This window comes from Procambarus clarkii, chromosome 9 (assembly GCF_040958095.1).
Source record: "Procambarus clarkii isolate CNS0578487 chromosome 9, FALCON_Pclarkii_2.0, whole genome shotgun sequence".
Lineage (NCBI taxonomy): Eukaryota > Metazoa > Arthropoda > Malacostraca > Decapoda > Cambaridae > Procambarus > Procambarus clarkii.
The window spans coordinates 50,587,840-50,610,502 of NC_091158.1; the positions used below are offsets into that span (position 1 = coordinate 50,587,840).

The 22,663-nt window shown below is 30.4% G+C and overlaps 1 long non-coding RNA gene across 1 annotated transcript in view; it reads left to right on the forward strand.

Moving 5' to 3' along the window:
- The first annotated feature begins 22,615 nt into the window (after positions 1–22,615).
- LOC138362969 (uncharacterized) overlaps positions 22,616–22,663 on the forward strand; it is a 9,314-nt gene continuing 9,266 nt past the window's right edge. The window contains exon 1 of the long non-coding RNA XR_011227947.1: positions 22,616–22,663. This exon is cut by the window's right edge and continues 68 nt beyond it. This is a non-coding gene — a long non-coding RNA (uncharacterized lncRNA).

Genomic DNA, 22,663 nt, shown 5'->3' on the forward strand with positions numbered 1-22,663 from the left:
GATGTCATATGATTGGTGTATTCAAAAATATAATGAATATTTAGAGAATAATTATAAGAAAAAAAAGGAGTATGCATATCAACAGACTATATAATAACATTATATAATGTTTCCTCATCAGTGTACTGTTTGTTACTTACTATAATCATTTAATATGGATCTAATTAATACATATCAACAGCTATTATCAAATATTGTATTTTCTCCTTTAAATGGATATAAAAAAAAGAAACAGAGTTCACAGACTCTAGCTCCAGTCCCCCATTTTGGTTCATACAAAAAATCATGTAGAAAATCATGATTTCATGTAGAAAATCATGATTTCTAAATCTTCAAAACCTAATTTCTAGCATCTAATTATTACTAACACCCAAGAGGTCATGTCCTCTGCCTTCATTAACCATTAATAAAAAGTCTACGGTTTACGAACTCCACAGTAATTATTCTTTACATCCTTTCTGGTCTTATAATTATATAAATTTACACCAGTTAGTTTCTTTAATAATTTCTTCTTCTTCTTCAGGTGTCAAATCGTTAGTTATATGAAATATTTCTCTGATTTCTTCTGCTGTCAATTTTTTAATAATATTGGCAAACATTTTGATTCCTTTATCAGTTAGATCTTTAATATTTAAGTAATCAGCTGCCAAAATTATTGGCAACAATGTATCTTGTTCAAAAAAATCAAAATCCCATTTTGAAAATGACATTATAGAACTATCATTATTATTGTGATGGTAACCACACCATTCAATTATTTTTTTTTAAATAATAGTGTTTACATTTGGAAGAGGAATAGCTTCATCATTGGTATCATCACTCAAATCATTTAAAATGGTTTTTATAACACCACTCTGTCTGATAATATCATATTCTACTTCAAAAATATCACCATCACTACTTTGCAGTTTTATGATTGAATAAGGAGGAGGAGGAGGAGGAGGAGGAGGAGGAGGATGTGGTAGAGAGGAATAAGAACTTGTTGCCATTATTTATTTCAGACTTTCTTGACTCAGTTGTAGAAGAGAAATACCCCAAATGAGGGATTTCATAAAATCTGAGGGTTGAAATGAATCGTGTTGTAGTTCTTGGTTGATCGGTAAATGCTTTGAGTTAAAGACTGCAATAGAAAATGTATTTTCATTAAGATGAGACTTGGGAAAATATTGAATGATATAATGAGAACCGAGAAGTTTTAAACTTGCTTCTTTATCATTAAGATATTTTTTACTTTTATTTACTAATTGATGTGGATCCCACTTACCCTTTAGATTTTTAGATTGAAGCTGAGAAGAAGGTATCACCAATATGGGTTCTAAGAGCAAAAAGAGAATAGATGACCAATGATAAGCTACTACTAAACCACTGTCAGCAAGACTGAAGATACTAATAGGGTGGGGTAAATTAAAAACAGGAGGTATTTTAGGTTTTAGCATTGTAGTTGCAATCCAACCTGGATTGGTAACAATTTCAGAAAAATTAGAAATCGAGGTTGGAATAACCCAAGTGCATGGCAAATCACTGGTGAAAAATGAGAAAGATACTAACCCTTTCTTTTTTTTCAAAATATCATAACCTAAGAGCAAGAGTCCTGGTAATTGGCGTAGTCGGCATCTTCCTGCTATATATTCATTATGATTATGGTTTTTATCATTAGAGAGTGAATTATATATTTGGCTACAATATTTGAGAAACATGGTAACAATTTGATAAAATCCTTTATTGTCATGTAGTGGAAGGTAATAATATTCATCAAATTTTGAATTATTCTCTGAGGAATTATTAATACTCCACGACCAACTTTCATAGGAAAAAGGCATATAACTGAAAGCACATTCTTTTAAGGAATTAACTTCTTTTTGACATATAAACATTCTCTATTTTTTTAATATTTTTTTTATATTGCTGATCTTTAGGTAACAAAATAACAAATAAAACAGCTATATATTTTATTATGTTATATTTATAACAATTACAAAATTGACTAAAAATATTGACTAAAAATAGAACATATAACTAACTACATACATAATGAATCAAGTAACCCTAAACAAAACCATGAACACTCTGACATTGTTTGTTTTTTAATATCTTTAACTATTTTCAAAATAATTATTTTTTCTTCTTCTGTATAATTAGCAAGTGTTTTTTTAGAGAACTTGGCTAAATTTCTAAGGGAAACAACATTTATTTGACCATTATATTTATGGTTACATTTATATACCATCTCATTTAGTAAACTCATATAAAGCCAAGAATTAGACATTTCTTGTTTAATACCATTTACAATTTGAGGATAATACTTAATCTCTTTTTTGTGGTCGTTTATAAATTGAAAACTGGATGCATGCCAAGACATTTTATGTAGATTCTGTAGTGTGTAAGCTAAAGATGCTACAAGTGATAATTTATTTAATTCATATGCACCAATAATATTGGGGTGTAAGAAAAAATAATCTAGTTCGTTACTCATCTTTTGATAAATTTCTTGGCATAGATGTCGTTGGTAACTTATCATTTCAAAATGTATTTGAATTTTGACTTTATTCCATAAAAAATGGGTAAATTCCTCAACCTTAATATAAACTTTTTTATCCGTTTCAATTGTTTGGTCTTTTATACGAGGAATAAATTTTAAATCAGTATTATTTATATATTTTTCTTTAATGGCTTTTGTTAACAACAAATCTTCAATTTCTTTTTGGACATAAGTTGGAATAAGTGGGGTAGCACATAACTCCCATACCATATCTCTAATACACATATCAAAATTGATCATTGAAGAATATTTGTTCATAAATCTATCCTTTAATTCTGGTGTAAGAAACATAGAAGTAAAATTATCTATTTCAGAATTAGGTATTATTTCATATATTTCAACCATTTTTGTTACTTATTCTTCAGCTCCTCTTTGTGTTAATGGTTCATATACATACTTCTTTTATACTATATACTACTACCCATCTAATAATGTAAATATACTACTACCCATCTAATAATGTAAATCTCTATGACTTTCAAAATATCCAATTTCTCATATAAATTAATTATCCCATATAATATTTAGGATCTTAATTCTTTTTTCTCTTGTTCCAAAATATACAATTTCTCATTTATATTATTCAATAACGTATTTATTTTCTTAATGTTTTGTTCTCTATTACTTTCCATAACAATATCCAATCTTTCATTTATAAAATTCAACCTGTTATTTAGGATATTAATTCTTCCGTCTACAATAGCAAATTGTCTTGATATAACTTTATCATGTAAACAACAACACCCAATATATTTTTCTTTTACTTGGATATTTTTGGGATTAATCTTTTCTATAAAATTTCCAGATTTTGGTTTAGCTTCTTCATTTACCTCTTGATTTTGTTCTTCTTTAGAAAACGTCCGTTTTCGCTTCTTCCCACCTTCTTGGGACGTCTGTCGGTCTTCAATGGGGCCTCCTGTCCTTCTTAAGTTGGTTACACTTTTCCGGGGCTCTAGATTTTGTTCTTTAGAAGACTTCTTCCCGTCTTCTTGGGACGTCTGTCGGTCTTCAATGGGGCCTCCTGTCCTTCTTAAGTTGGTTACACTTTTCCGGGGCTCTAGATTTTGTTCTTTAGAAGACTTCTTCCCGTCTTCTTGGGACGTCTGTCGGTCTTCAATGGGGCCTCCTGTCCTTCTTAAGTTGGTTACACTTTTCCGGGGCTCTAGATTTTGTTCTTTAGAAGACTTCTTCCCGTCTTCTTGGGCCGTCTGTCGGTCTTCAATGGGGCCTCCTGTCCTTCTTAAGTTGGTTACACTTTTCCGGGGCTCTAGATTTTGTACTTTAGAAGACTTCTTCCTGTCTTCTTGGGCCGTCTGTCGGTCTTCAATGGGGCCTTCTGTCCTTCTTAAGTTGGTTACACTTTTCCGGGGCTCTAGATTTTGTACTTTAGAAGACTTCTTCCTGTCTTCTTGGGCCGTCTGTCGGTCTTCAATGGGGCCTCCTGTCCTTCTTAAGTTGGTTACACTTTTCCGGGGCTCTAGATTTTGTTCTTTAGAAGACTTCTTCAAAACAAAGTTTTTTTTTTTAAATTTGTCCATTTTCACATGTTTCTTCTGGAGGTGGTTATTATTTCATTCACCCGATGATTCTGGAAATGAAGCATTAATTTAATAATATAATTTATATATTTTTATCTCAACTATTATATAAGAACTTACAAAAGCTTATTTTTTATACAATATTATGGGTCTTCATTTCTTCAACAAATGTTTAACTAATACCAAGATAATGTTAACTGTTCAAAATGACAAAGAGCTAAATCAATATTTAAAGAAATTCTTTCCTTCAGGTCTTAGCCATTTAAAATATATTGGGATTGATGGTTCAGTTTTTTTCCATGCACATACCATAAAAGGGAAACAAGTTGGAACAATTGATATCAATGCTACAGCCCAAAAAGTATGTAATATAATTTGTGCCTATTGTGATATTCTCATGAATTTACTAAGTAACAATAACACCGACGATGATGATTATCATAATACTAATACTAATACTAATACTAATACTAATAATAAGGGAAGAACTTGTAATAATATGATAATACACTTTGTTATGGATGGAAAGTCTCTCTTTACAAAAAATCGTAGCAATCAACAAAAATCTGACCCCTTTTCCATTCTTTCTCCCCATGAAAAATTATCCTTAGAAAAATGTACAATTGCAATGATAAAAAAAAAAATGGACATTCAACATCCTAATATCATATTTCTATTATCAACTGAATCATTACCTTTTGATCAACGAAATGAGGGTGAAATAACTCTATTTCGTTTTATTAATAAAATTTTAAATAAAAATTCCCGTTACATAATTATAAGTAATGACTCTGATATATCAGCAATGTACATTCTTCGAGAGGATGATCGTGTTATGTTGGTTATCCCACCATATAATGGACAATCATGCATTGGATTAAACAATTATAATCATATTATGGTTAAATTAAATATAAATTCTCAACAACTATTTAGTTTAACAGTATTGTATTTTATATTTTTTGGAAGTGACTATAATTTAGGTCTCATATCTTGTTGGACAATCAGTAAACATGACATTTTAAAAAACGCCATTTTACATGAAGAAACAAATCTTGTTTCAATTTTTAATCAAATGAAAAGATGTCGTTCAACTAAAAATGAAGCAATCATATGGCAGGAGTGGGGGGATTCTGTAACATACCAAGACTATTTATTTCTTTTTAAATTAATTGTATATGAAGCAGTTCATAGTGCCCGATATTATAAATCATTAGGGAAAAGTAATCCATCATTATTAAATTTATATTCAAATAAATACATAAAAGTTTTAACTAAAACTATAAAATTAATTAAATAATAAGTAATTATTTATTACCTGTTAAAAACCTTAAGACAATTATTGTATTGAGTAGTAATATTTGTTCCAAATTCATCCTGAGGATTGAAATTCACATATATTCTAGGCTTTATTACAATGGGTTGTCTATGCCGATTAATTATATGGGCATGTCTCTTTTCGCGACTTACATTTTTATAGTAACTGGGTAAAATATCTTGAAGTTTACAAAAATTTAACTGGGATAGGTTGGTCGTATGAGAGAGAGAGTATTTTAATTGGGAATTATGAACAATAGCAGTTTTAAATAAACGTTTGGCTTCCATCCAATCAGATAAATTTGTAAATGTCCATAATATGATCTTGATTTTATCTTTAGCTTTAGGAACACATTTCCATTCATTACACCATACATCGTTAATCATTAGATTTGTTATTATATAATGCAAAATATCAATAATTAATCTTTCATTACACACAATGAAAACTGGACGTTGAATTATGGAAAAAACATTGTGTTCAGTAGCAATGGTTTTAGCAGCAAACAACAGGCATTCAATCACCTCATAACCAGCAATATAACCTGGCAAAGAGTACTGGTTGGAACATTTTTCTATAATTTTTTTATCATTCGAATTATATATGGCAAGTTTTACAATTCGACAATAATTTCCAGTTTTCTTGTTATGCAGACTCATACCAACTCCCTTGTTAGATATGTAGAATATGCTTTCCTGATCATCTACAGGGATATTTACATTTGTCTCATGTAATGAATATTCAACATATATATACATATCATGGGCCATAAATGGAAGTTTAATTTTTTGTCTTTTCAATACATCTGCCATTTTAGGAAGATTGTGGTGGTGGGGAGGATTGGGATGTTTGCTGCTGTGGTGATGACTGAGAGGTGAATGGTAATTGGGTATTGGGAGATTGTGGTATATAAGGATTTTGATGAGTATGGGTGGGGTTGACAGTGGGAGGGGGAGGGGGAGGAGGAGAAGGATGAGGAGGAGGAGGAGAAGAGGTAACAACACTTGTTAGAGGAGGATGGGAATGATAATAACAGTAAGGAGAAGTGGGGGTATATTGACACTGACATTGATAATAAGAACTAGGGAATTGTTGATGGGGTGAATAATGGAATGAAGAGTGTGTATGTAGGGGCAGTTGGGTTGGTGGTGGTGGAGGTGGTTGTGCATATATTATGGGTGGGATTGTTTGTGCAGAATTTGTAAGATTTTTTAGTTTTTCATCAAATAATTTACTGATTTCTTCAGCTCTCTTTGTTGATTCTTTTAAATGAGCTTCTTCATTTAGATGCTGACAATTTTTAATGTAATCGTCAATTATATTTAAAATTTCAGCATTTTCAACGTTCTTTGTCCACTCTAAAGCTGGTCTGGCAGGGAAAACAGGAAGACTAATCAATAGTTGTGTCAAAGAATTAATAAGAGATTCTAGAGTTTCTTTGGTAACATAATTTAATGTATCATTATCTGTGAGAATGGGTAAATTTCCCGGAATTAACGTAGTATTTAAAAATTTTGTAATGTCATCAGTAGAATTGATAGGAAACTGTAAAGGGTTAGTAATCATATCATTCCCAACAACTTTAAAATTTATTAGATTATTAGAAGAACTATTCATGTTTTAGCATAAGATTTTTTAATATGATAAATAATATAAAAGGTATTTATTAAGACTATAAGTTATAATTATTCCAGCTGTCCTGAACTGAGCTTGGACTGGGGTATCTCATAATCATGGCAGATGATACTAAATCCACCCTTATTACATCTCCAATTGAATTAATAGACAGACTAGGAAAAGAAATTATTTATTATGCTGACAAATGTTTTTTGGACATACCCCAAGTTAAGATTTACAGTTTGTGTATGGGTTCCAATTGTGTGCAACTTAAGTATGATATTCGTCTAACTGCAAATGCGGTATCCCCTAGCTGGATATATGATCCAATGGAGCATGAGGATGAGGAATATGGTCATTTGGAATCTGAATTTCGCAATGCCCATATTATACTTCTTTGTAATCTAAGTGAATCAATACTAAATTCTATTTTGACAGGTTCTCTTACATTGAAAGATGTTAGAAAAACATTGCTTATATATAAGTTTGATGAGACTTTGTTGGATTTTGATGTTAGCCACATGGATGAAATAATTAAGGAACATCCCATTTCCTATAATCGAATTCCATATACCTATTTGGATTACTCATTCAATGGAACATCAATAAAAGAGGTTTGGGGAATACAAAACTCCCCTGAAAATATTTCTAAAGACCACCACCATAGAGAGTCATTGGTTTTGGATAAATACAAAACTATTGTCAGTTTGTTTAATAAACACGAAAACCGAGAGGGCACTTTGACAGTTATTACTGGTTTAATGGCCTCAGGAAAATCGTCTCGACTTTTGCAACTTACTGAAACACATTGCAGAGAAAATAAAAATAAAACCATTTTGATTTTGCCTAGATGTGTACAATTAAAACAAATAAAATGTCGATCAATAATTCCGACTGAAATCCAAATCCGGAGTGAAACTTACTTAGATTATAAAGACTATATTCTTCACTTTGATACTATTTTTATCGACGATGCTCATTTGTTTTATCCAGAAAATTTAACTGAATTTGTTCATGTATGTCAAGGTTGTGGAATCGATGTGATAATTGCAGGACTGAGTGTATCATCATTTAGAAATGATACATTTAAAGGTTTTGTTTTTTTAATGTCTCAGGCTAATAAAATAGAATTACAAACAACATCCTGCACTCTATGTAATTATCGTACAGCCAAGATATCATTTCGGTTTAATTGGCGTAAACCAAGTAATTTTGTGGGTGATCATCGTAAGTATTTAAGTGTGTGTTCTCCTTGTATGATTGAATTAGCACCATACTTTCTATGTCTTGGAAAAAGTAATTTTGACCAAAGTGATTTGGATAAAATGTGTGGTACTATTTTATAATTATTTATATATATTTCTAATATATATACAGTTTGAAAATTGTTATTATCAAATGACACATCCCAACATTAAAGAATTTATTAACCGGGTTAAAACAGATGGACATATATATATATATAAAAACAAAATAATTAAAATTAAGCATAAAAATGAACTCACTGTAGATCTTAAATATGATAAAGAAAATGGAATTTTTCTGGATGATGACGGTATAGTCTATTTCCCAGAAGTAAACAATGAAAATATTAATTCACAAATAATTAGAGTAAAAAGTAATCAGGTTCCATTATTTAGCCACCGTCCACAATTTATTTCACAAAAGAGAAAGAATGAAGATAATACTGAAATTCCTCCGAAAAGGCAGGAATCTTTATAATAAAGCTGATTATAACTGAAATAGTTTATCCGGATTCCATCTTTCGATATTAAATTTATCACACTCCAAATTTTGAAAAAAATAAAGTCCATTTTCCCCTTCAACTATTTTTGTTGATATTGTAAACAACATTTGGTTGTACATGTCGCTAATATATTGACCTCTAAATTTTACAATAAACATTATATGGCATAAACTATTGTAAATGTTTTTGTTGAGGGACAGAATAGGACTATTTATCAGAATGTTAATTTTATCTTGACTCTTACAAATATACTTAAATGTTTGTATATTTTTGTTTTGAAACATTTTAAAAAAATTCACATCATCTCTAGTTACTACTTTTAAAGATATAACACTAAAAATGTTATAAATATTGTAAAAATAATACATAGAAATACAATAAAGACTTAAAACATAAATGAAATATTTTAAAATAACGTTATTAATATTACTACTATTATCAACCAACATTTTCATTACATTTACAAAATATAATTTAATTATATTATCCTCTTCAAACATGAGGTAGCTATTTACAATCTTATTAAATCTCTTACTACTGAAGTTATTGATTTCTAAAAGATTATTAACATCAACATCATTTAGACTGATACTACTACTGATGCTACTACTGATGCTACTATCACTATTATTAGATTCTTCCTGGTTTATAGGTCGAAATACTTCATTAACATATATAGAAAGGGGAGGTGGCGTTGTTGGCTGTTTGTCATCTGATTGTCTTTCCATTTCTTCAATGTACTTTATTAATTCGTAGTCACAGGGGTATGTTTCCTGGCACGTGAGTCGATCTATAGTCACAGGGATATATTTATATTCCCTGGCCTGTGGGTATAGTAGTCACAGGGGAATTTTGGGGATTCCCTGGCGACGCAGTTATCGTAGTCAAGAGGGGTAGTGGGGTTGGGTGTTGGACCATGCACAGCGTGTGGCTCTAAGGAGATCAATGTGTTAAAGGTCAAATCAAGTCGAGAGAGAGAGAGAGAGAGAGAGATTAAGTATTAACCACATACGTAATATATAATATACCTGGATGAGCAATAGGTTGCCGGGGGTCAATTAAATCATGATAATCAGGTGGAACCACATTAGGTATAACCTCACCTGGGTTCCTAAATTGTCCACGTGTATCTAGTCGAACTATATGACCTGGTTGAGTGAGCATAGTTAAACCAAAATACCACCCCTCAGTTACTCCCAAGGGATTAAGGGTAGTAAGTTCATGCCAAATACTCTCTGAGTAATAGCTGAATACAATTGGATGGCCCCAAATAGCATTAGATAGTCGACGATCGTCAGTCGTCTCATAAAAATGCTTGTCTTCATATCCAGGACTAACCGCTAATCGATAGATATATAGGGGATAAGTTTCTTGCCGGCGCCTATAATGATTAATCAATTTTGTCTTATGAACCACAGGCCAGTCATCTCCTCGTTCATCATGTCTCAAACGCCATAGTTTTTGGTGTGGATCAGCTTTAATGTGACGATTCATCCAATCACAGGCATTTACCTTTGCTATTGCCGGTTGATCTATAATAAATTCAACATCACTTTTTAATGTTGATTTGGCTTTAGACATCAGGGGTTGGAAAAGGGGTTCGAGTTCATAGTAAGTGTGCATTTGTAAAGGTTTGCCACCATTCTCTAGTGTATAGTAAGCCAAATCAACTCGATGAGGGTCCATTGTGTTATGACCAATTTTCACACAGGCATTACTAATCAAATTTTTTTCACGAAACAGGCCAACTAATGAAGGAATTAAAACCTCAACGTAACCACTGAAATAGTCACATGAGCAACCATATCCTTCTACATATTTATTAATTTCATTGTAATTATTTTCATTTAACGCGTCGTACACGCAAGGTGCCTTGGTATCAGATGGAACATTTGTTCTATATAAAGCGTTAGTAGTCGTGGTGGTGGTGGTTATGTCTAGAGAGGAAGAATTATTATTAAGGTGAACATGGATACAAGAAGGTTCCATTCCTTCTATATTCGGTACTGTTTCAGGAATAGAACATTCTACACATATGCCTTCTTTGACTGGATTAAATTTAGATATGTCTACAATATTCAGATCATGAATCCATCCAACTTTTTTGCATCCATTATCTATAGTAAGTTTGGACGTGGATTGATCACAATGTTTTCCACTAAATAATCCATGAGTTGTACATTCACACGTGAAATTGTAATCTTGCCATATTAATTTACCTAATGTGGTTGAACATACTGGAACTGTAGGTATTTTTAGGGGATTAGTAGGAGATATTTCAAACCAATATCCATCCTGCCAGGAGGCACTAGCTGGTAATATTTCATTACATTCTTTAGAATATAAAGGATAAGGTAAAAATATACAACACTGATTTAGTTTCATACCTTCCCACACTTTACAGGCTTGATGATGATTGTCATCCTGATGATGTCCATATGTTGATAAAATTAATAATGGATTATTATCTAATGCATCATCATCGCTTTCAGCCTGATCAATATACCATTCTAATGACGATATATTTTTTTGTCTTGTTATACCATAGTGAAATAACTTTCTTTTTCTTTGTATCGCCTCACCTCCTATAATTATTGTACATATAAATAAGTAAATTATTATAAGAAAATAAATAATAGTAATCATTTTTATTTATTTCCTTTCATTGTCATATAATGTTCACGTGGTGAATCATAAATAGAATTCTCATTCATATATATAGTGGCTGAAGGCAGAGGATAAAAAGAAGGTGAAGAAGAAAAAGAAGAGGAAAAAGAAGAAGAAGGAGGGGGAGGAGGAGGATAGGGGGGAAGATTAGGGGGTAAAGGAGGATAGGGGGGAAGATTAGGGGGTAATGAAAAGGATGACATTATTAATGGGGTGGATTCTGGTTGTGTATTACTACTAGTTGTTAAAGTCATAGTGTTAACTGGAGTTGTAGTTGTAGTTGTAGTAGTAGTAGTAGTAGTAGTAGTAGTAGTAGTAGTAGTAGTAGTAGCAGCATTACAATAGTGTTTATAACAATAATGACATAAGCATATTGAAAAAATTATATATATAATTAATATGGATATAAGGCATATACATAAAATAATAAAATATTGATTTATTATTGACAAATAATACACATCGATTAAATGCATGTGTGTATTGGGATTATTATTGTTCTCAATTATTTTTTTCAGGAAATTAGTAGATTGATGTGTATTTATTAGTATCTTATTTAGATGTGAAAATACCGTATTATAATTATAAAATAATCTTAATCCATCAGATGATGTTTCTGAAAAATTTGAAAAGGCATAGCATGCTCTATTCAATTCTAATAAACTAACACCCGGATATAATATATGTTGTTGATATAAGCGATGACTAATATTACCACCACATAATATGTTTAATTTTAAGATATTATTAATAGAATAAATCCAAATTCCAGGTACAATAGGTATAAATATAGGATTGAATTTTTGTGTTAATTTATAATTACATAATTCTAAAATAGCCTCATCAGATTGATTAAAAGCAGCACTAATACAATTGTGAGATTTGTGTGTATTTAAATTAAAATATGAAAAACTAATGATGACTAAGGTACTATTAATAACATCAAAGTTTTCCTTTGACATTACCATATACCAATATTCACTTTCAATTTGTAATACCATTAAGTACTTGTTATCTTCAACTTCTAAAGATGCACTCCATTTTTCGTTAACATTTGTATAAACTGGTATTACTGAATACAAAAATCCATGATTAGGTGGATTATTGGTGGTAACTATGGGAAAATAAACTACTAATATAAACCTGTTATCAGTATAATATACTGACACCCGGCAGAGTTTATAATAAATTGACATTAAATCATCAATTGATGAATCATTAAAGATCAACTTTTTTCGATTTCGAATCTGAATTAAGTCCTTTTCAAATGGTAAACGATTGAAAATATATCTTGAGAGTATTCCTGTAGAATACATTAAATCTAATTCTACTTCTGTGTGTTCAATGTCTGATATAATTGTATTTATGGTACTATGTATAAAACTGATATATACACACAATTCTCTACGATTTAATTCTGTTTGGTTAATTGAATTTAACATTTCAATTGTTTCCTTGAAAAAAATAATTTGTTCAGAAATAATTTCTTTATGTGGATATTTCCATACAAAATGATCATTGGATATTATTGTATCAGAATTTTTTAAAAATTTATATTTTTTTATAAGTTCTTGTTGTCGATTAATAATTCGAATAAGTTTATAAATTCCATTAAATGTTTCAAAAGGACATTTTTGCTTACAACTATTCAAAAGAGTTAAAAATTGATTGAAAATGTTTTCATAAATTGTAAAGTTGAAACTATAGAACAATCTTTCCTGTGAATCTACTAACAGTGTTTTATACTGGCGGGCAAAAACAACACCAGGTTTGATAATAACTTCAAGTTCATTACTATCCACACTCCCTGATGCTATTAAAATTATTATGAATGTTAACATTTTTTTAAACATAATTTTAAGTTTTTTTTTACATAAAAAAATGGATACGAATTTTAACTGGCATAAAAAACCATCAAATGTTTTTGTAGCCTCTCCACCTAGTTCACAAATCGTATTTCAGTATAAAGACGAAGATGATGTCCATAAAAAAACATGTACACTTTCAATTAAAGAAATACTCAACACTCCTGGAGGGGATGTAATTATAACTTGGGCCAATCGTAAATACATTAGTGACCTATTCAAACTAAAATTAAATTCATTAACTTCTTTGGAATCAACTTTTACGGAGCACAAACAAAAGGAAGAAGATACACGTATTGTGGGATGTCTTCCAGTGGTTCTTCTAGATATATCTACAACAGAAAATAATCTTATTCTAGATCCCCGTAGATTAACTAATTGGTTTATTCAAATCATAAGTCGAGTGATCCCCATTGAAACTATCCTTCCACCAGAATTGGTCAGGGAAGTTAACATGACGTTTTATATACGTGATACTAACATTTTTCTTCCTAGACATGGTGTGATGACTAACATTCCAGATCTTATATTTTCCGCTCTCAATACACTGGAAACTGAAAATATATGGGAATTAGGCGATAATGGAGAAAAATTAAGCCATGAATTGCTATCAATATCATGTATATTTAAACTCTTGATTCCCAAATTACAAAGTATATTTATTTCTTCACACAGAAAAAGAAATATTTCTGGTAAGATAAAAAGTGGAAAATTCAAAATGTCTCCTGAATTCCAAAAAATACTTCATGAAAATAATTTATTAAATAAAATTGAAAAGTGGTCAGAAAATTCTCTTAAATTTATATCTGACAAACTTCGTGAATATTCCGTATTTTTTCTAAATAAACTGGGCGATGTAAATGATACAAATATATGGGCAGTTAAAGAATTTATAAATGTTGCTCAAAAATCTGAAACCATCCCAATCTATTTTAATGAAAATATTACTTTCCGCATTATGATTCATGCCATTGGTGAAATATTTCATTCTCTCTTTACAGATATATTGCCAAACGAGTCAATGGAATCAGCAATTCATGGCGCACTATATCACATGATTTATCTCCATGATTTAAAACTATTGGATACTTTTAAAAAATATTTATATATTCCTATTTTATATCGCCTAATATATTCTTGCTATAAAATTAATTCACCATTTATAAAACCATCACTTGCATATTTATCTGAGAACCATAGTGATATATATCACAGTCTATTAGAATATCAAAATAAAAATCCTTTATGGCAAGGAAATGAGAACACTGACCTGATCGCGTGGATGGAGATCAACTGTGAATCAAGTGTGGATCGGCTCTGTCTCATTGCCTCACAGAGCGAGAAATATCTGAATGATGAAAAGTTTATGGATGCTTTATATTGGACAGTTTATGACATACGAGGACAAGCTTTAGACTATTATATAATTTTCCTCCTAATTGTATATAAAAATAGCTTATCCCTTAAAAATATAAAGTTAGGCAATACCATGAGCAAAGAAAATAAAACACTAAACTGTAAAAATCTAGTATCTCCTTTTTTCCGTATATTTGTATGTTTTTATGATTATATACAAAATATTCCACCTCATCTCATTACGGTGGATATATTAAATAGTTCCGAATTTGGAGAATTACCACAGTACCGTCACATTATCATTACAGCATTAAGCGACTTTTTTAAGGGAAACGAAGATATATTTTCGTCACTATTAAAAGATTAAAACCCAAATTTTAAAAATAATTCACAAGCACAAAAATATTGGGATGACATTAACAACCCATACCCACAGTTTCACTGTAAAAAAAACAAACACTCTGGTATAATATATAAAAAAAAAAAATCTGTTATGGTAAGGAAATGAGAACACTGACCTGGTCCCGTGTGGAGAGCAACTGTGAAGAATGTGTGGAGGGGCTCTGTCTTGTATATAGCCTGACAGGAAACTGTTATCATCTCATTGAATCCCGTTTTCTATTTGAGTCCTCCTCTCTCTCTCTCTCTCTCTCTCTCTCTCTCTCATTCACTCTCTCTTTCGATTAAATGAAAACGGGATTTACATAATAGATATTTTGCATGTATATGGATTAAAGTTTAACTTGTTTAAATTGTTATAAAAAACTTGTTCTCCGTTAACTTCATTACTTTCATTTTGAGACTCCTTCCAATGATCTGGTGGTATATATGCCAGATAATATTGAACTTCATACATATGAGTATCAGTTTTTATAATATCATTAAATTTTTGTAATAGGGAAAAATGAAGTTCTATCGCTTCTTCCTTAGACATTTTACTAACATTACAATTTAAGTGTTTCATATTTCTTACTTCATCTAAATATTTGGCAAAATTTTCTGGTGTATATATTGGAGATTTTTCAACACAAAAACCTACTTTATAAATATTTTCACATGTTACTCTCATTATTTTACTTAATTTTCCAATTTCATCAATAAGATTATTTCTAAGAGCATTTTGCCACTCATTATATTTTTGTACAGTTAAAAATGTCCATAAATTAGTTAGTAATTTCATATAAATGAATATATTTTTATTTTCACTGTTTCTAGAAACTGATTTATTAATTTTTTCAGTGTATTGTGCACAATAATTTGAAAGAATACCATTATCTGAAACATGAGCTGGATTTATCTTCCATTTAAGATTTCTACCGATTCCTCCCAGGCCAACAATGTCATATATTTTTCGGATAATGAGCAAATCTCCACAAAACGACATGGGAAAATGATAGGAGCCATCAGCTTGATAACATGAACCACGTGAACTGGGTTCATAATTGGTATTTATAATTATATACATTGATAATGTAATATACTGGTGAATTAACAATCTTAATGGTAAAGTTTTACAATTTACAAATGTAAAGAATTTCTTGTTAAATGTAATGTGATTTATATTTTCAGATACTATTACCTTATATTTACACTCTTTTACCACATCATTCATCGTGATAGAATATTTAAATGGAAATAATATACGTTTGTTATATCCAATATCCGAAGATGATCTCCTTCTAGTGTCTGGGCCTGGTGAGGTTCCCCGTGTTCGTTGACGGGTGTTGGTTCGGTTTGACTTTGATTTTGGGGGAGTTGTTCGATTTAGCTTTGATTTTTTGGGAGTTGTTCGATTTAGCTTTGATTTTTGGGGAGTTGTTCGATTTAGCTTTGATTTTTTGGGAGTTGTTCGATTTAGCTTTGATTTTTTTGTCTTTGGAGTAGAAGTTGAAGTTGAGGGGTTATTCAAGTCTTCCAGTTCCACTGAAGTATCCGAATCATCATCATCCTGTGTCGTGCTGGATCGATTTAGTTTTGATTTTTTTGTCTTTGGAGTAGAAGTTGAAGTTGAGGGGTTATTCAAGTCTTCCAGTTCCACTGAAGTATCCGAATCATCATCATCCTGTGTCGTGCTGGATCGATTTAGTTTTGATTTTTTTGTCTTTGGAGTAGAAGTTGAAGTTGAGGGGTTATTCAAGTCTTCCAGTTCCACTGAAGTATCCGAATCATTTTCCTCCATCTCTTCTGTATCACTTAAAACTGGATTTTGATTTGACATAATTGTATCTATTTTTTTATAATATATTAAAATTTTATTTCTATGTTATACAGATACATTTTTAGGAGGAAGAAAGGGAATGGGGTGGGTTACTTCAAATAGTATTGGCAGCTGGAAGTCAGTCTCCTAAGGTATCAAACAAATATATGTACAAATAATAAAAAGAAAATAATGTTATTAAAATTATAAGAATAAGAAATATGGTATACTGAAATATATTTAATTTAGATTTTTTGTTTTCTTTTTCAATATGATGAAAACGGTTCAAGATATAATGATTTCGGTTTGAAGTAAAAGTTTTGGGTGATGAATAGTCACCATTTCGATGCCAATATATTTCAAGAGGAAATGTATTTGACATTCCCCAATTAGGTTCTAAGAGGGACTCATGTACAATATTTGATATTGTTAATATAAATCCATTTTTCTTGCCATATTGAATAAATGCTAATGTTAAGGCCGCTACAAAAGCAGATTCCTTTTGAGTAAAAGATTGAATATATTTATGTTTTTTCTTAAAAATAGAAAGGAAATATATTTTAGGAACCAAGTGTAATTTTTGAATATCAAAGTCAATTAAATTATTAATTAAAGGTTGGCCTTCATCATCAACTAATTCATAAGGTATTTCATCAAGTTCATTCATTTTTTTTTATTTCTCTAGTTATAGTATATATATATATATATATGCATGTTTTTATTACATTGTAACTATGGAATTTGTAAAAAAAAAAAAAGAACTTTATAAACTTTTGGAACCAGGAACTGATATTACAGCTTTTCTCTGGAAAATGATCCAACATACTTCAATTCAGAATCAATTAGATTCAACACATGATATGTACAAATTAACTACTACTACTATTACTACTACTACTACTACTACCACCACCACCACTACTAATAGTGCTCCTACTACTACTACTACTACTATAATGCCATATTTTACCTATCCTATTAATCAAACATCATCCAATTCGGTATATTCAGGATTAATAGATGATTGTAAAAATATTAGTGATAGTTTATACTTTGTACAACATAAATTGCTTGAATGTCCTCTTATCCCAAATATTGTCGATCCCATTTTCAAACGTGATATTGCTCTTTATGAAAATAACTCACTAATAGGCATAAACAACCTCATTGACTTGCGAATGGCACGAGTATGGTGTGAATACCTAATGACAGATAAAATCAAACGATACGGAACCTGTCATAATCATCCGATCTTCAACAATTGTCCCGGGTGGTTAATTGATGCTGTTCATCTACAGATTGCCAACCCCAATATCTCTCTAATATATTCTACAGATATTAGAGGGGTTAATAAACATCTTGGTCAACTATGTAGTTTAATAAATTTACATCATATATTTAGACGCTTTGAAAACATTAATATAAATTATTCTGCATTACTTCTCCAATTAACGGTGTTATCTAATGCCTCTATTAATTCCATAAATCGCAGAGGAAATAAATTTCCCGCCAATATTATTTCTGCGACAAGTTTTGAGGATGTTAAACGTCAAATTATGGCCACTGAACGTTCAGATTTACTTCGAGATGATATGAGTTCCTTTGTATCACGTCTTACAACTAATCTCCCACCGCCAGTAGGAACTAATTTCTTTAATTTGATTCTAAAAAAAAACTAAATCATCAGTTTAATATACAATCCCCCTACCATGTATCAATTATGTTTATATATTTTTTGTAATTGTATCAAATGTTTTTTGTATTCTTTATATGTTGAATCTAATAATTTCTTTCCTTTTTTCGTATATGTTCCATTCTGAAATTCTTCAAGACCTTTTTTAATACTATATTTAGTCTTATGAGCTGTTTTGTGAAGAGCATGAGGAAAGGCCTCGCCCATTTGGGATCGTTCTATAAATAAATGTTGACCACAATTCTTACTGGGAATTAGATAATAGGGGCAAGTGGATATCTGACAAGCATTTGTTAAGATTTTAACATCATATCTGAATATATATATATCATGGAATGATGTTTTCTCACAATTAAACAATCCCATCTGATGGACTTTATCCATTATTTCCTTAGGTGTCATTGGATTCAATATTTCTTGGTGAACTTTCATGTATGACATCACCCAATTTTTTTCCACTTTTTTTTTATAAATATCTCTGAGATTCCATTTCTCTATGACTTCTCTAATCATCTCATTTCTAATATTAAAGCGACATTTATCATAGTCCTCAATTTGCTCAAATTTTTTTAGTCTTTCACGAGAGCTTGGAAACTTCAAAGCATGATACAAACATTTAAAAAAAAAAATGTCATTAAACAACTCATTCAATACTAATTCGATTTCATACTCTTCAAATTCCTTCATCATCTCTATGACAAATATCCTCAAAGTTTTTAAAGACAAATCTCCTGCATGAGACCATGAATAAAGGGCTGCAATTTTCTCACCATTTATTTGTATTTCCTTTAAAGGAAAAATATTGGCTGGACAAAGTTTGGTCACATCTAAATGTTTTAAAGCTTTTCGAACTTCATGTAATGTATAATAATTTTCTATATTATATTCAGATTCTTCAACATTATGTTCCAAACATTTCTGCTTCTCTTTCTTATATTTATCAGGGGTGATAAAAAAATGTGAGTAAGGATACTCAAATTTGCCTTTACAAACACATCTGCCCACATCTTCTAAAATGATTATTTTCATGATTCTCTTTATTAAAGTCTTCATATTCTGAGGGGACTCTGGGTTATTATCTCTCATCATCATATACATTATGAACATGGGTTTAATTAGCGTTTCACACTTAAGAGATATTCCATCAAATTTTAAGATACTCTCTGTCATTAATGCTTGATTTATATTATTTTCACTTTTCAAAATCTCCCAATATTTTTTCAGTTTCCATCGTTTCATGTATCCATTAACAACAGTAGCTTGAATACTATTAATTATTCTACAAACATACTTGGGTCGGCTTTTAATTGGATACTTCTCAAAGAGTTTTATCAACAAGACAGCTAATGATCCTAGATGAGCATTGTGATCCTTAATAATCGGATTCCTCAAAACTGCAAAAGTCATCATTTTAGCAAAAAGGTTAGTTTCCATCAGTGATCCCATAACATGAGCCTCCTCAGGTGTGAAAATTGGTATAATAGCATTAAAGCGAGTTTCTTGTTTACCATTAATAATTTCAATTTCATTGTATTTATGACCAACTTCCCCATATATGTTAACAAAATCCACAAGGGCTGTCACTCCAATTAAATCAAAGGGGGCTTCAACAATTTGAATAATATTATATGACCAAATATTTAAGACTGTACAGTTTAAGTTACGAAAAAGTACAGGAATGCCTGTTATGTTCCAAACAGTCGATAACTGGAATTTATTGACTGAATTTAACAGTGTTAGAAATTTTGGTTCTTGTAAATCACTGACTGTTGAAGTGAGAGAAATCCTACAACAATTTTCCGGTAAAACTTGTAATGCAAGAATATGGTGTTTTACTTTTTCAAATATTTTCACAAAATCATCTATATCCTTTTTAAAGTCATTGTCAGTATATCCTTTTAGTTGATAGGCCTTCTTTGAATAGTAGTGACTTGATACTGTTATTGAGTTCAAAACTACACCAGCTAATTCAATTTCTTTAAGATATTGTCCTTCCTCAATAAGTTTCTTTATTCCATTGATTTTTTCCCTGAGATTAGTTTCAATATTGGTGTAAACTCCCTTAAAACGCCCAGTAAAATTACCTCTTACATCTTTTATGTTCATAATCCTTAGAAATAGTTCATCACAAATTTTCTTTTCTATGTTAATAATCTCTCTCTCAAAAAAAAATTCTCTTTGTCTTTGTTATAAATTTGAATTATTCTCCGATTCCATTGTGTAATCAGTTGATCCATTATTTTTACATTTAAATCTTGAAATTGTAAATGAAGAATATATTCAGTTTTGCTATTTGTAAACATGTATATTTTTTCACCATTATATTGTTTAAGATAAACATACTCATCAAGATAAAATTCACTTTCTAATGTTCCACCAGGCAATAAAGAGCCTTCTACAGATAAACGTATTTTTACAGAACTGCAATGACTACTTATATTCTTCATTACATCTTCCATCAACCTGTCCTCTGAAAAAGAACGTCAAAATTTGCCGTTTTACTCTACGGCTGTTTTTGGACGTTATTTTGTGTAAAACTACGTCTATTATCGCTTCCATGGACTATCTCTTGTTATACAATGAAATACCACACTCTTATTATTCTATAACTCACTGACTATGCTCTGATATTTGTTCTTCAAGTAAAAATATATATATTTTTGCCTTAATTAGGCCATAATCCAGAAAATTCCAGCCTATCGATCTTTATATTTAGGAAAACATCTAATAAATTTGGAAATGAATTTTTCGTTCGCCGACAGTTGCCTGTTACTATTTAACCCTCTATGCTTTAATGTCGCTGGTCATTGTGACTTTCCCAGGATTTATATATGTTTTGTAGTAGCATTTAGTCAGACTACAGTAATTTAACTAATGGGAAACCTCTATAGTTGTCGTAAATTAATAATAATCATTTATCAAATAATAAATTAGCAAACATATGCAACATTTTATGTTACGACTTTTCGGGTAGGCCGTTCTGTTTGTTTACAACCCCAATGGTTCAAAATACACAATACTTTTAATATATAAGTGACTAAGTATGCTCTAATATATGGTCCTCAATGAAAATTATCGTTTATTTTTGTTAATTTGTCCATAATGAATAAGATTCCTTACTGTTGATCTTTATATTAAGAAAAACATCTAAACAAATTGGTATTGTGTTTTCGTTCAGCTAAAGTTTCCAGATACTATTTCCTAGTTATCAATTAATGTAGGTGGTTATTTTAATTCACGGATACCAGGGGCTTTCTCCCATTATACAATATAAATGTACTCACTAACTATTCTCTGGTATCTGTTCTTCAAGTAAAATTACCTATTTTTTTGTTTAATTAGTCCATAATTCACAAAATTCCTTCAGGTCGATCTTTATATTTAGAAAAACATCTAATCAATTTGGAATTTAATTTTTCGTTCACCTACAGTTACCTGCTATTATTTCATTGTTATATTTTATGTCGCTGGTCATTACAATTTTCCAAGAATTTAAACAGCTAAACAGCAAGTAGCATCTTGTTAGAGTACAGGAATTTACCTATGGAGAACCTCGATAGCTGCCGAAAATTATTAATGATTATATATGTAATTTAAAATAATGAATTATATACCATTTCTTATGTTACGTCTTTGGCGGGTAGGCGGTTCTGCGGGTTTACAACCGAATTGTTTAAAAATCACACTATTTTAAATGTATGAGTCACTAGTATGCTCTGATTTATGTTCTGCAATGAAAATAAAGATTGTTTTGTTGTTAATTACTCCATAAATGTGTAATGTGTTAATTCAGTCTAAAATCTTTTTGCAACGTTTATATGCGATATACGTAGCTGGAAACTACCTAATATTTAAAAATAATAGTTACAACATTCTATTAATATATAATGTTGAAATAAATATCACACAAAGTCTGTATATCTGTTTTTAGATGTCTTATAAATCTTCTTTTAAAATAGTATTAATGATTTTTATGAATCTTGAGTAAAAATTATGTTAATTATTATTAATCTAATTGTTATTATTTTAAGTAAAAGAATTGCAAGTATTCGCATAACCACGGGATCTCTGTTTGTGTATGAATGCACGGATTTGTTTTTGTTATGAGAGGGACGCCTTAGAAAGC